The 14,541-nt window shown below is 42.0% G+C and overlaps 1 long non-coding RNA gene across 1 annotated transcript in view; it reads left to right on the top strand.

Annotated features, from left to right (window-relative positions):
• The window catches only part of LOC145509330 (uncharacterized), a 31,924-nt gene extending 17,620 nt beyond the window's left edge, over positions 1-14,304 (top strand). The window contains exons 3-10 of the long non-coding RNA XR_014055998.1: positions 4,960-5,056; positions 5,145-5,276; positions 8,314-8,484; positions 8,959-9,019; positions 10,282-10,404; positions 10,808-10,872; positions 13,184-13,351; positions 13,602-14,304. This is a non-coding gene — a long non-coding RNA (uncharacterized LOC145509330). The remainder of the gene's footprint in view (positions 1-4,959; positions 5,057-5,144; positions 5,277-8,313; positions 8,485-8,958; positions 9,020-10,281; positions 10,405-10,807; positions 10,873-13,183; positions 13,352-13,601) is intronic.
• Positions 14,305-14,541: the final 237 nt, after the last annotated feature.

The raw sequence follows: 14,541 nt of genomic DNA, 5'->3' as shown, positions 1-14,541 counted from the left end.
CCATTGAAGATGTTTCCTTCCACATCATCCATCAATCAGCCTTGCCTGTCTGGAGGGACCCTCTACCTCCGAAGAGAAGCCACTCCGTTTTCACACCACCTGGCTAGAGATGAAGGAAGGATAAGAACTATTTAGGGATCAGATACCATGTGATAGACCTTTAGAACAAACATTTATGGAGGCTCGTTTTGTATAAGGCAATTGCCCGAGAGCAGTCTCCGCCCAGTAAAGGGTGGTAGACAGTTTAAATCCTGCTAATGAAGTTTAACAATGAGGATTAGGACTAGGCTGAGGGGGTGGGAAAGAGGCTGGCCAGAGGACAGTCAGTTTGCCTTGACTCCAAACCAGTTTGGGATGCCTGGGTAGGAACCGCCCTGTGCTTTCCTGGGCAGAGATGTCCATAACCTGGTCCAGGTATTCAACTCATCCAGGCTAATGTTAATAATCTTAAGATGTCTGTTTAGAGCCTGCAAGGCACTGTGCTCAGTTCTCCTAAAGAAGTTACCATTCTTGGCTTGGCTAATCACCACCTGTACCCCACCCCCACCCTTCCCTGCCCCTGCATCAAACATTTGACAACATGGTGAGAACTCTTTGGGTTTTAAAAAGTCTCCAGTGGATCTGACCTCTCCTTGAAGAAGTCACTCATCATTTTGGGGAACTGTGGCACCTAGTCCAGGAAGACAGTCCACAGGGGGCCTGCCCTCTCCTGCCTCCCCTGCTCCAGGCCTGGTGCGCTCATTTACTCCTGCAAATATTAGGAAACGTGAACTATTAAAAATCCAGACCCGGAGGCATGGTCCCTGGGATGTGACTCACTCTGGGCGCCTTGTTTCGTGGTGGTTCCCGTGGAAACCTGTCACACCTGTTCCAGCCCCAGGGACCTTGTTGCCTTTCCGGCCCCCTACCCCAGCACTTGGTGAGGCATGACCATCACCACTGGTCCGAGAGGGAAACGAGGGTCCCTGGCCGCACACAGAGCAGAGGTCCCAGGTCTCAGAAGCTGGTTGCTTACTTTTAGGTGGGATTTAGTTTGCCCCAGTGAGATGTTTCTTAGCTCTGTAGGGACTGGAATGCTAGCTAAATCACTTCAGTCATGTCTATTTGCGATCCCATGAACTGTAGCCCACTAGGCTCCTCTGTCTATGGGATTCTCCAGGGAAGAATATTGGAGTGGGTTGCCATGCCCTCCTCCAAGGGATTTTCCCAACCCAGGGATGGAACCTGCATCTCTTATGTCTCCTGAATTGGCAGGAGGGTTCTTTACCACTAGCGCCACCTGGCTAAAAAAGATATGCTGTCAGTGTGGAGTGAGTGTGTGTGTGTGTGTGTGTGTATAGGAAATGGGCAGAGAAAATTTTCTTTTTTATGACTGCAGCTTATTCATTTTCAACTGTTGTTGTTTGTTACTGTTACTGTTGTTACTGTTTTGTTACTGTTTTTCTAGTTTAGGTCTATTTTTTCTCAGAGTTGATGTACCATTTTTGCTCCATTGTAAGGCAAAAATTGATATTTTGAAGCTGAGTAAATCTTGAAACTGCTATCAAATAGAAGTATTTCATGTTCACTGCAAATGTTAATAGGATTTCTTTAGATGGAAATGAAATGCGGGTTTTAGTCTGTCAAATCTTAGAAATCACTGAATTGTGGAACTTTTTTCCCCTCCCCTTCCTTTTCTGTTATTTAGTAAAAAAAAAAAAAAAAAAGGAAGAAAACATTTACTGACAGTGGATTTTGGAACTATCTCACTCACTTTCGAATCGATTATTCTATGTGTGATTCTTCTCTTGGAACACTTATAGTCTCTCATGGGAGGCAGTCAGGGAACCTCAGTAGAACGTGTGTATCTGTCATTCTCTTGAAGTCTCCTAGAAAACAGCCTTGAAACTAGAGCCAGAAATGATGATAAGATTAGTAGGTTTAAAAAATCTTGCTATGAGTTCATAGAGGCAGAGGAGAAGACAGTTCCACATGGAGGGGAGTGGGTGAGCTGGTCGGGTCTGGGTTTGGGTAACAGAGCCGGTCATCTTGGTCAGCTACTCACCCTTAAGCCCCTTTCTCCACGGTCTCTCCAGGCTTTTTGTCTTTCTTACCTAAAATCCTCCTCCAAGGCTTCTTCTAGCTTCTATTTTTTATGTGCAAAATATTTCCACATCACTTTTGGAGTCTTTTTTTGGGAAGCTCATTAAAAACATTCACCTGAATGGATATACATGTGTATGTACAGTCCCTTCAATGTTCACCTGAAATTACCACAACAGTGTTAATTGGCTATAGTGAAAGTGAAGTGAAGTCACTCAATCATGTCCGACTCTTTGAGACCCTGTGGACTGTAGCCTACCAGGCTTCTCCATCCATGGGATTTTCCAAGCAAGAGTACTGGAGTGGGTTGCCATTTCCTTCTCCAGAGGATCTTCCCGACCCAGAGATCGAACCCAGGTCTCCCGTATTGTAGGCAGATGCTTTACCCTCTGAGCCACCAGGGAAGTAATCGGCTATATCCAATACAAATTAAAAAGTTCAAAGTTTAGGAAAAAAATTTTCCTGGATTCTGGACCTTCTTCTGATGGTGATGTCCCTTTATCTGTGATGTCATCAGAGCCTGGACAGGGGATCGATATTTTTTACATTTTTTTATTTTCTTATTTTTGGATCATTATTTGAAACTGTATCTAACAAAGCCCTTTGAGTCTGGTGGTTTGTTTTGTTTGGTGTTTGGCCAGTATCAAAGTCTCTGGAAAAGAACTTATTAGTTACTTCAGTAAGCAAACAATATCCCCTATTATCCTTTGATATAAAAATTTTTTGTTCTCGTGCTTGCTATTAACTGTGTGTTATTTCATGGTTGAAATGGTTCGAACTTTTGCCACTAGAGGTTTTGACTGGGGTCCTTTAGTGTATTCACATCAATGTGGGTTTGGTGTTTTTGTTTTTCAAGCGTTTCCTTCTTTCCTGGTGTTATGGAATACTCCAGACTTATCTCGGTTGCTCTCTGCCCCACAGCTCCTGGAAGCAGCTATTTCTCCCAGAAGCTCTAGTTCCTGGCATTGGTGAGAGATGTCAGAAGCTAGGATCCAGGCATTTGGTGTGCTTGTTGGTATCAACGTTTTGTTGCTTATGGGTCCTTTTAGCTGAGAGAGCAGGGAAACATCCATCTGTACACTAAGCTGTGTGTGTACATATATCTGTAAGTACTTCTCTATGTGAGTGTCTGTACCTGTAATGAAACTGAATGTGAGTTCATCCGGAAGTCTCTGACTTCCTTTTATCACCACATTGGTCACTTCCATGCCTTCCTCTGGTTTCTCTGTCAACTCTGGCTCCAGCAGTGAGAACTATGACCCCTCACCTGACCTCCCCACTTGCTTAATTGTTCAGTTCCAGTGTACGTGTATAGCGGTGTCAGAATTTTTAGCTTACACCTCCATGGGGAACCATGTTATCAGAGGACACTACTCTATACACTTTATTTGCCTTTTGTCTTATAGACTTCACTCATTCCAAAGTTACTAAGGTCAGTTGTTGTTGTTACTGTCGTTTAGTCACTAAGTCATGTCCAACTCTTTTGTGACCCCTGACTGTAGCCTGCCAGGCTCCTCCATGGAATTCTCCAGGCAAGAATACTGGAGTGGGTTGTTATTTCCTTCTCCAGGGGATCTTCCCAATCTAGGGCTTGAACTTGCATCTCTCATATTGGTAGGCAGATTCTTTACTAGTGAACCACCTGGGAAACCCACTTAGGTCAGTACCTCCCTCACCAATCTCCTCATTCCCTTCAGTGAGATGCTTTCATTCATTTGTAATACAATTAATTATCTTGTGTCCAACTCTTTGTGACCCCATGGATTGCAGAACTCCAGGCTCCCCTGTCCTTCACTATCTCCCAGAGTTTGCTCAAACTCATGTCCACTGAGTCTGTGATGCTATCTAACCATCTTGTTCTCTGCTGTCCCCTTCTCCTCCTGCCCTCAATCTTTCCCAGCATCAGGGTCTTTTCTAATGAGTCGACTCTTCGCATCAGTTGACCAAAGTATTGGAGCTTCAGCTTCAGCAACAATTCCTCCAATGAATATTCAGGGTTTATTTCCTTTAGGGTTGACTGGTTTGATCTCCTTGTAGTCCAAGGGATTCTCAAGAGTCTTCTCTAGCAACACAATTTGAAAGCATCAGTTCTTCATAAGTAGATTGTGTTATCTCATTTTCATGGGTCTTTCACTTTTATATTGAGACTCAGATAATTTATTAAATTATTTATTTTGCTGAACCTCACAGCATGTGGGAATCTTAGTTCCTCAACCAGGGATTGAACCTGTGTCCCCTGAATTGCAAGCGGAGAGCCTCAACAATTGAACCACCAGGGAAGTCCCTGGGTCTTCTACTTTTAACTTTTCTGTGAATGAATAACTAAACAACTTCACAGAGTGAGTTGAAAGCTGATATGGTTTCTTTTTCTTAGAATTTTTGGAGAGTAATATTGAAAGTAGTCTAAAATAAAAACTTCTCTGTTATGTAAGCATATATGATTTGGTAAGTCACACCTTTATGATATAAGTTTGTTTTATTAGTGCATAGCCTCTTTTTGATCTGAAAATTCTAAATAATAAATTATAAGAGAAAAAATTCAAAATAATTAACAACATTTATTGGACACTTACTATGGGTATAAAAAAAACTAATATATTAAAACAAGTTCTTGTTATCCAAGTTTTTAATCTAATAAGTGTACGTATTACTTATATTGTACATTGAAAGAAGCTTGAAATAATGACTGCTGATAAAGTTGATGAAGAAGATACATTTTTTTTGTTGTTAGAAATTTGGGAAGAAAACTTTTTATTTAGCCATGTATTATTACCTTCAAAAAACAAAATTGGCTTAAAGTATATCAATGTTTATATTTAATTTTATGTTCTTTTTTTTAAATTTATTGTTTTTTTTTTCTTTTTTCTGGCCTCACAGCACTGCATATGGGATCTTAATTCACTCAACAGGAATTGAACCCTGGTTCCCTGCATTGGGAGTTGGAAGACTTAACCACTACTAAACCACCAGGGAAGTTCATATAAAGAATTTTCTATTCTCTTAAGTTTTTAGTTTATTCTTAAAGTAGCATAACATGAAATTAGACAAAATCTTTCTTTCAGTGGGACATTCTGGGCCGTTCTGAGCTCTAACCCCCTGCCCTTTCGCACTGCCCTAGCTGCTGTGTTAAGGCCAGCTGATATCTACTGCTTCTGCTCAGAGCCCCGGGAACTCATCTATCTCTGATTGTCCGAGTAGGTACCTCCTTCATCCTCCCTGGGATTTGGGTTGGGTCAGTGTGATTTATGTCAGTAGGTAATTTTATTCATATTTCTGCATTGTTTCAGGAGGCTGAAATTGAGTAATGATGTAACCTTTAACACCAGCAGGCCTATTGAACCCACATTGGGTTTATTTAAGTGAATTCCATCCGGTCCTCGCCTGTTTTGATTTTTCCGAATCTTTGAACTCTGCCCCCTCTTTCTTCTTGATAAACCTGGGGTCTGCCCTTACCATCCTGCTTGGTCTCTTGAGATTTGCAAATTACAGCTCTGATTTGGATTAGAAAAGACATTCCTGTGCATCTAAAAAAAAATCTCCACCCAGCCATTACTGATAGAGTCACGGAACAGACTTGAAATCACCAGCTCCAGGATAAAGGAAAGATAAATCAGTGGGAGTTGAGTCTCCCTGTCATGAAACCTAGTTCTTGACCCTCAGAGTTAGGAAACCTGGCAGTTACTTGCTGCTTCATATTTGGTCTTTTAACTCCTGGTGTTCCATGTGAGGGGCTGGCAGGCTTGGCCCTGAGGTGGCCATGGTAAGGCTGACCTGCTAGGTATTCATGTGGGTGGTGTGACCAACTGGACCTGTTGCCAAAATGTTTTTAGTGCCCCATAATCACCTTCAGGTCTGACTCATCTGGAGCTGTCACTCATGAGGCCAGAGCTGTGGCTTTGCATCAGGTCTCAGGAGTTAGGTTGTCATTTCTTTTTTTTTAAAGATTCGTTTGTTTTAGATGTAGACTATGTTTAAAGTCTTGACTGATTTTGTTACAATACCACTTCTGTGGTTTATGTTCTGATTTTTTGCCCATGAGGCATATGGGATCCCTGGCTCCCCAACTGGGGCTCGAACCTGTGCCCCCTCCGTCGGAAGGTGATGTCTCAGCCACTGGACCACCAGGGAAGTCCCCAGGTTGTCATTTCTGTATTTCTGGAAGCCAGTATAATCTCAGAGCAGGTTTCCACCCTAGATCATCAGTGGGGAGGAAAGCGAGCTCGTTCACGTTGCATCGATCTGCAGCAAGGTCTTTTATCACAGTAGGAACAGCGAGTAGTCCTGGGAGACAGAAATCAGAGCAAAAGCAAAAACAGAAATTCACCCTCTTTTTTCACCTCAACTCTAACACTTGAGTGTTTCCTTCTGAATATTTTTCTGTGCGTACATATAAGTCCATTAGTAGTATCGTCAAAATGATATCATATGGTACACACTGTTTTGTGACCAGTTTTGTTAGCCAACCACTTCCATTTTAATCAGTTTTCTTCTCAGTGCTTCTCAGAACCATATTCATATCTCCCTCAAATGTCTTGGGTAGGATTTTTGACCTGATGTCCTGCATTGCCTGTGGCTGTTATCACCTGTATGTAAGGAATGATTTCCATTTCTATCAGCATTTGCCAAAACTGACTATTGTGTTTCATGAGAGCTGGTTCTCACAACTGACTCGGATAAACACAATGAACTTGGAGGGACCTCAGACATCAGACCCTAACTGGCCCTCACTGAACACTGGTTCTTGACCAACAGGGCTTGTTTTCACCCTTCTTTTACTCTGGACTCTGCCCTTCACAGAATGCTAACCTTCATTCCTTAGTTAACATAATCACCACACCTAGATCCACCACCTTCAGCCCCTGACTTTCCCCCTGAGAGAAGTACTCAGTGGATTTCCTTATTGCTGTGTGTTTCCTGGCCTGGACAGGAAATAATAACTTAATTTTGTATTTTCTCTTTCTTTCTTTCAAGTTTAGTTGATTTACAGTGTTGTGTTAATTTTTACTGTACAACAAAGTGACTCAGCTGTACACATTTATGCATTCTTTTTACATTCTTTTCCATTGTGGTTTATCCCAGGATATTGAATGTAGTTCCCTGTGCTAAACAAGTAGGACCTTGTTTATCTATCCTATATGTAATAGTTTGCCTCTACTACCCCCATACTCCCAGTCCATCCTCCCCCTACTCTCCACCAACCCCCCACACACACCCCCTGGCAGCCATGAGTCTGTTTTCTATGTCTGTGAATCTGTTTCCATTTCCTAGCTAGGCTCATTTGTGTCGTATTTTAGATTCCACATATAAGTGATATCATATATTTGTCTTTCTCTTTCTGACTTAACTTCACTTAGCATGAGCATCTCTAGCTGAACTCATGGTGTATATTCTTTTCCTTTGATCTCTGATGGCCTTTGCTTTATTCTTTGAAACCTGAAATTTTAAAGAGATTAATTAGTAAGCTCTCGATGCCAGTATGAGAATTCTTCAGCATGATGAGTTGATCGCTGTTAAGGCACACTAAGTTGGGCCCGAGCTGGAGAAGGTGGCTCAGGCCAGATGCCTGGCTTCCTCATTCTAGGGCTCACCTGGCACTAACTTACCTGTTGGATCCTCCCCCAGGACTGCGTGTTCCCCATGGTCTGTTTGATCACATTTTCAATGTGGCGGTTTTTAGATCTGTTTCCTTCTATGTTTCTCTGAGATTGTGTGGGGTTGTCTTAGAAAGAATTCTTTGGTAGTTTGTTGATCTGCCCGGATTTCTTACACAAAAAACTGGATTTTGGAGTCTTCTACAACAATGAGAGAATTCACAAGGCCTAGGCTGGGCCCGTGTAAGGTACAATTTTCTGAACTCATCAAAGTCCAGGTTCTTGAATTTTGTTTTAAAAGTACTTCATTTTAGTTTGACAAATCAATGTCTCAATTTCCTTTTGCCTTCAATGTAAAAAAGGTAGATTTGTTTCTGATTTTTGAAGTACACACTGCGAGTTGTAGAGCCACAAGTTGGGGAGTGGGGTGTGCTCTGTTTCTCTTGGACACCGTGTGTCCCTGGACAAGATGCTTACCTGCTCCAAGTTTAGTTTCCTCCTAACATCCCTGTGCCAGAATTATTCCTAGGACTGAAAAACAGGATCGCTTGAAAACATTTACTTGCGGGGACTGAATAAATGGTGTATGGGGCAAAAATAATTTATTGTTTCAACTTGCATTTTCTGTTATCTTTTAAAGTGAGTTATTATAAATTATCCAAGAAAGAATTGGCAGGGCTCCAGATGTGGGGGAGATGAACAGCGGAGGCAGAACTGGCTCTGGTTCCAGGCTCTTTGGTTCAAGCTCTGCAGGATTTTGAAAACCTTGGTGTCTGCCCTCAAACAAGACCATCAGGTTCCCTCGAGGAAGGTACGAGTGTCAGAGAGCTGTCTGTTGAGATCACTTTCATTACACCCAGAACATTTTGCATTTAAAACACTGGAACTATGGAATAAAACATGTCACTAGGAAAGAATAGCATTCATGACATGGTTACAATGGTAATTTTTCGTGTGTACTAACTGTAGTATCGAGCACTGTTCTAAGGGCTTTACATATATTAACTGTTAATTCTTACACTGGTCTCATTAGGACAACACTATTATAATCATTTAAACTAGTACTTCTTTTTTCTATTTTTGCTTTATCTTTTTATTTATTTTGGTAAAATACACATAACATAAAATTTATCGTTTTTAAGTTTAAAGTGCACAGTTCAGTGTCACCAAGTCCATTCACATTGTTGTACAACCATCACCACCATTAACCTCCAGAACTGTTTCCTCTTCCCAAAGTGAAACTCTGTCCCCATTAAATGCTGACTCCCCATCCCCCCTGCTCCAGGCCCTGGACACCACCATTCCACTCTTTGTCTCTAGGAGTCTGCCTTCTCTGGCTACCTCATGTAAGTAGGATCATACAGTATTTGTCCTTTTGTATCTGGCTTATTTCACTCAGCATGATGTCCTCAACCTAGAGAAAGGAATGGCACCCCATTCCAGTATTCTTGCCTGGGAAATCCCACGGACAGAGGAGCCTGGCAGGCTACAGTCCATAGGATCACAGAAGATAGGGTCACAGAAGAGTCGGACACGACTTAGCGACTGAACAATGTCCTCAAGGCTCATCCGTGTTGTAACATGTGTCGGAATTTCCTTCCTTTCTAGGCTGAATCATATTCCATTGTATGTATAAACTGCATTTTGTTTATCCATTCATCCATCAATGGACATTTTGGGTTGTTTCCACTTTTTGGCTGTTGTGAATGATGCTGCTATGAACATGGATGTACAAATCCCGCTTCGAGTCCCTGTCTTCAGTTCTTTAGAGTCCATATCCAGAAGTGGAATTGCTGGGTTATATGGCAACTCTATGTTCAATTTTTTGAGGAGTCACCATTCTGTTTTCTATAGTGGCTGTACCACTTTACATTTCCACATGTAGTGTACCAGGGTTCTAATTTCTCCACATACTTGTCAACATTTGTTATTATTTTTATGCTGATAATTCTCGATAAATGCCTAGAAACTTGATGGAAATGGAACAGAATCAAAGCAATATGATATTCACAAACACAAACCCTTACAGTTTCATACCTGGGCAAGGTATAACTTTGACGGCTGATTTCTTTAATTTCTTTAAATGTTAGACTGTCTGTATGACCATTATTTTTTATTAACTAGAAAATTTTTGGTATGCTTGGAGAAAAGACATGTGGTTTTAATGCTAAAAAATGGCTTCTCTTGTTTTTTAATCGCTAAATTGTGTGACTCTTTTTCAACCCCATGGACTGTAGCCCACCAGACTCCTCTGTCCATGGGAATCTCCAGGCAAGAATACTGGAGTGGGTTGCCATTTCCTTATTCAGGGAGTCTTCCTAACCCAGGGATCAAACTTGTGTCTCCTGCTTTGGCAGGTGGATTCTTTACTGCTGTGCCACCAGGGAAGCCCCGAAATGGCTTAGATTAACTTTAACTATTACTCCTCTGTGGGACTGAAGAGAGCTCTATGACCTCAGGTCATCTGATCTTATTCTTGTGTGAAACTGACTATTCTGAAGTCAGAGCTAAATGTAATTTTACTTAAGATGAAAACTTTTAACAAAAAAGACTAAAAGTTTTGAAAAAACATCTAGGAGGTTTTCCTGACATCAAATAACTCTTACAGACCAGTTAACCTAAATGAAATAGCCATTATTTCATTATCCGTGGATGCAAGTCAAGAGAGAAAAAATGAGACTTCTCAAGCAGAGACGCCCTGTTTCAGGGAGTTTACTTTCCTGGACCCTCGGTATGTAATTTTAAGGCATTTGATTTTAATGTTTTCTATCTGTGGTGTTTACTCCCCTCTGAGATGGAGACTTCTATTGTGAATTATTTCAAGTCATTATTCAGCTCATCATTGGCCGTTTAATTCCTAAGTACCTCTCAGATGCCTTGCCCATTTTCTTACTGAGTTATCTTTACTTTTTCTTGATTAGGAATTCTTACATTCTTCACAGAGGCCCTTTGTTGTTACTGTTTATTTTTTTAAATATTTATATTTATTTATTTGGGTGCACCGAGCCTTAGTTGCCACATGAGAAATTTTACTGTAAATAGGATTTATGTAAATTTTATGTAAATAAGATTTATATTTCTTACTTTCGTTATGTATACACTGTACTTATCTTTTTCCTTGCTTTTCCATCCAGGTTAGACCATCGTTCGAGTAGAAGTAATGATAGCAGGCATCCTTGTCTTATTTCAATCCCGGAAGGTAAGCTTTCAACATTTCACCACCACGTCTGGTGTTTGCTGTAGGGTTTTTGTAAATACCTTTTGGTTGGTGAGGGAAGTTCTCTATTTTTAGTTGGCTAAGAGTTTTTTGTTTTTTTAATTAAGAATGGATGTTGCATTTCTTCAACTGCTTTTTTATGGATATATTGATATGTTCATATTTTTCTCTTTTATTCTGTTAATTTAATAATTATTTAATTTAGTGATTACTTGGTTGACACATTGATTTTTTAATATTAAACTGATCTTGCATTCATGGAATATACTTAGTTAAATGAGAAGTGCTATTTTTTCCATATTGCTGGAATGACTGTATTAATATTTGGTTTAGAAAATTACGAGTGAGATGGCTCCATAACTCTCCTTTTTCTCTAAAATCCCTGTCATTTTTTGGAATAGAAGTTATACCAGTCTCCTAAAAAGGAGTTAGGGTAGTGAAAGAATTATGCTTAGAAGAAGTTTTCCAGCTATGAAAGACCACAACTCAAAAAATTCTCATTTTTTTAAGAAAAGCATGGACAGGCAAAGCACAATTTTGTTGTTCTTTGTTTCTTAATCTTTTAATTGACCTTAACAGGTAGTGGTTGACCATGTCAGCCTGTGAAATAGCCTCTTAAGAATGCTCTAAAGTCTTCAGAAAAACAGACATGCAAAATTCCTAATGCCAGAGTCCTGGACCTCACTTGAAACCTCAGGTCTGATGATGCTAATGTGCTAAATATACCTTTATTGCTAGTTTAAGTCTTCAGCAGCATGCACACACAGAGAAGGACTTCGGCAATAATTTAGTACTTTCTCTCCCTTTGTCAGGACTGAATAGAGATCTATTAAACACCTCAGTATGGATTCTTTTTTAAAAATTGTGGTAAAATATACATAACATAAAATATACCGTCTAAGCCATTTCTTTTCAAAGATTTCCTTTAAGATAAAAATCTTATTTTGCCTTTTGCCTAGCAGCAAAACTAGTGAAGATTAAAATTCAGTTCATTTCAGTTGCTTAGTCATGTCCAACTCTTTGCAACCCCATTGACTGCAGCACACCAGAAGACTGAAATTACAGTACAAAAATAAATACAATTGATAATAATGGACATTTCACTCAAAGTAACATCTTAGCCATTTTCAGGCGTTCAGTCCATGGTACTCAGTGCCTTCACACTGCTGTGGACCCATCACCTCCACCCAACTCCAGAACTTTCATCATCCCAGTTTGAAACTCTGTCCCACGGAAACAGTCTCTCCCATCCCTCCTCCCTCAGCCCCTGGTATCCACCATCCTGCTTCATGTCTCTATGAATCTGATGACTTTAGGTGCCTCATTTAAATGGAATCATTCAGTATTTGTAACTGGCCCATTTTATCTAGCATCATGTCCATAAAATTTCATCCAAGCTGTAGCATGTGTCAGAATTTTCTTCCTTTAAATACTGAATTCCCATGTGGCTCAGTGATAAAGAATTCACCTGCCGATGCCAGAGTCACAGGTTCCATCCCTGGGTTGGGAAGATCCTCTGGAGGAGGAAATGGCAACCCACTCTAGTATTCTTGCCTGGGAAATCCCACGGACAGAAGAGCCTGGTGGGCTACAGTTCATGAAGTAGCAAAGAGACACGACTGTACACATGCACAAATATTCCACTGTATGTATAGATCACATATTATTTATCCATCATCCATCCATGGACTCTTGGGTTGCTTCCATCATTGGGCTGCTGTGGATTATGCAGCTGTGAGCATAGGTGTACAAATATGTTTGAATCTCTGCTTTTGGTTATTTTGGGTGTGTATAAATATTGCTTCTTATGTCAAAAGAAAGTTATTTTCAGTTTAGTTCAGTCCAGTAATTGAACACTCTTGTATGAGTGCTGTGTCAAGTCATGTGGAAGATTATCAGAGAAAAATAGAACAGACTGGTTTGGGAAGGGCTTATAAGTTTGGAGGAAGGAACATTATTCAGAATAGTTATATTTCAGGTTGCTGTATCATTACCAGTGAAAAGTGTTAGTCGCTCAGTTGTGTCTGACTCTTTGTGACCCCATGGACTGTAGCCCATCATGCTCCTCTGTCCATGGGATTCTCCAGGCAAGAATACTGGAATGGGTTGCCATTCCTTTCTCCCAGGGGTCATCCTGACCCAGGGATCGAACCCAGGTCTCCCACATTGCAGATAAATTCTTCACTATCTGAGCCACCAGGGAAGCTTCCGTTAATGACTTGTAGAGTCTAGGGAAATGGAACCCCCTGTTGCATAATTTCTGAATTCTCACTTTTCTAATGTGGCCAAAAAGTGAAAGAAGGAGCCATGGAGTCAGACACTGGACAATGAATGAATCCCTGTTGTTCCATCGCTGTGTTACTCTGAGCCACCGACTGCCCTCTCTGTAGACTGAGCTTGATGCTACGGCCTTTACGTGTCACTATGGGGTCTGCAAGGGGCCTCCAGGTGCCCTGCACAGGTGATCTTGAAGGAGCAAGGTGGTGGCCCCCACACCTTGGAGGCTCACGGGCTGGAACTCCCATCCCCCGCCATCCCCACCCCTCCACCCCCCACCCTTCTACTCCCCCCTTTCCATCCGCAGCAGGGGCAGGGGGAGGGGACCGGGGGAGGGGGGTAGCCCAGCCGCTTTCAGTATCAGCCCTCGACAAGGGTTGTTATTTTTCCTGTCATGTTTGTTGGGGTCCAGCTCAAGTTTGTTTTTCTTGCAGAAAGGCAGGAAGACCAATTTGGAACACACACAACTCACATGTCATCGGCGGTGGCTCGCCCAGCGCCTGGCATTGGCTCCCTGACAGTTAAAAGGCGCAGGGTGGGCGAGCCCCAGCAGCCAGCCCCAGGAAGAAGGAAAAGGAGGGAGAAGGCGAGATGCTTATCTGCTCAGGGCCTGGGAAGGGGGGCCATTCTTCTCCCCACACCCGCCCCGCTCCTCCTCCCCAGGGGACTTCTGGCCTTAGCCCCACAGCCTCCCGCCCCGGCCTCCACTACACTCCATCCACCTCTTCCTCTCACTGAATGCTCGAGGAAGCCTCCCACCCTAAGGAGGGGAAAGTCTGCATTAGAGAGATCCACGCTGCAGCCTGGAGGGAGGCAGAGGCAGGAAGGGGGAGAGAGTGCTCTCCACTCTGGACCCAAGACAATCGGCCGGCTGTTTGAGAAGAGCTGTGTATTTTTACACCGGACTTGAGAAGTCTCCTTACAGAAGTTTCACTGGTTTCTTCAGTGTTTCGGGGTGGGGTGGACTGATGCTCTGTGAGGGTGTGTGTGTGTGTGGGTGTGTGTGTGTGTGAAGATGCTGGCTGTCCTCAAGACCCAACCACAGCCTCACAGGTTAACAAGGAGAGTCACTCATTCCAGGGTCCTGTAATTACAATTGGGTAAAATTGGAAATTAAAAAAATATGTAAACAATGAACACTTCTAGCATATGTCCTCAGTAACTTCCCTGGTGGTTCAAACAGTAAAGAATCCGCCTGCAATGCAAGAGACCCAAGTTTGATACCTGGATCACTCCCCTGGAGACGGGCTTGGCTACCCCACTCCAGTATTCTTGCCTGGAGAATTCCATGGACAGAGGAGACTGGTGGGCTACAGTCCTTGGGGTCTCAAAGAGTAGGACACCACTGAGTGACTAACACTTTCCTTATTTTCA

Source organism: Giraffa tippelskirchi, chromosome 6, assembly GCF_054371585.1.
Source record: "Giraffa tippelskirchi isolate mGirTip1 chromosome 6, T2T-mGirTip1v1.2.pri, whole genome shotgun sequence".
In the NCBI taxonomy this organism is placed as follows: Eukaryota; Metazoa; Chordata; class Mammalia; order Artiodactyla; family Giraffidae; genus Giraffa; species Giraffa tippelskirchi.
This window is presented reverse-complemented; position numbering and strand designations above follow the sequence as displayed.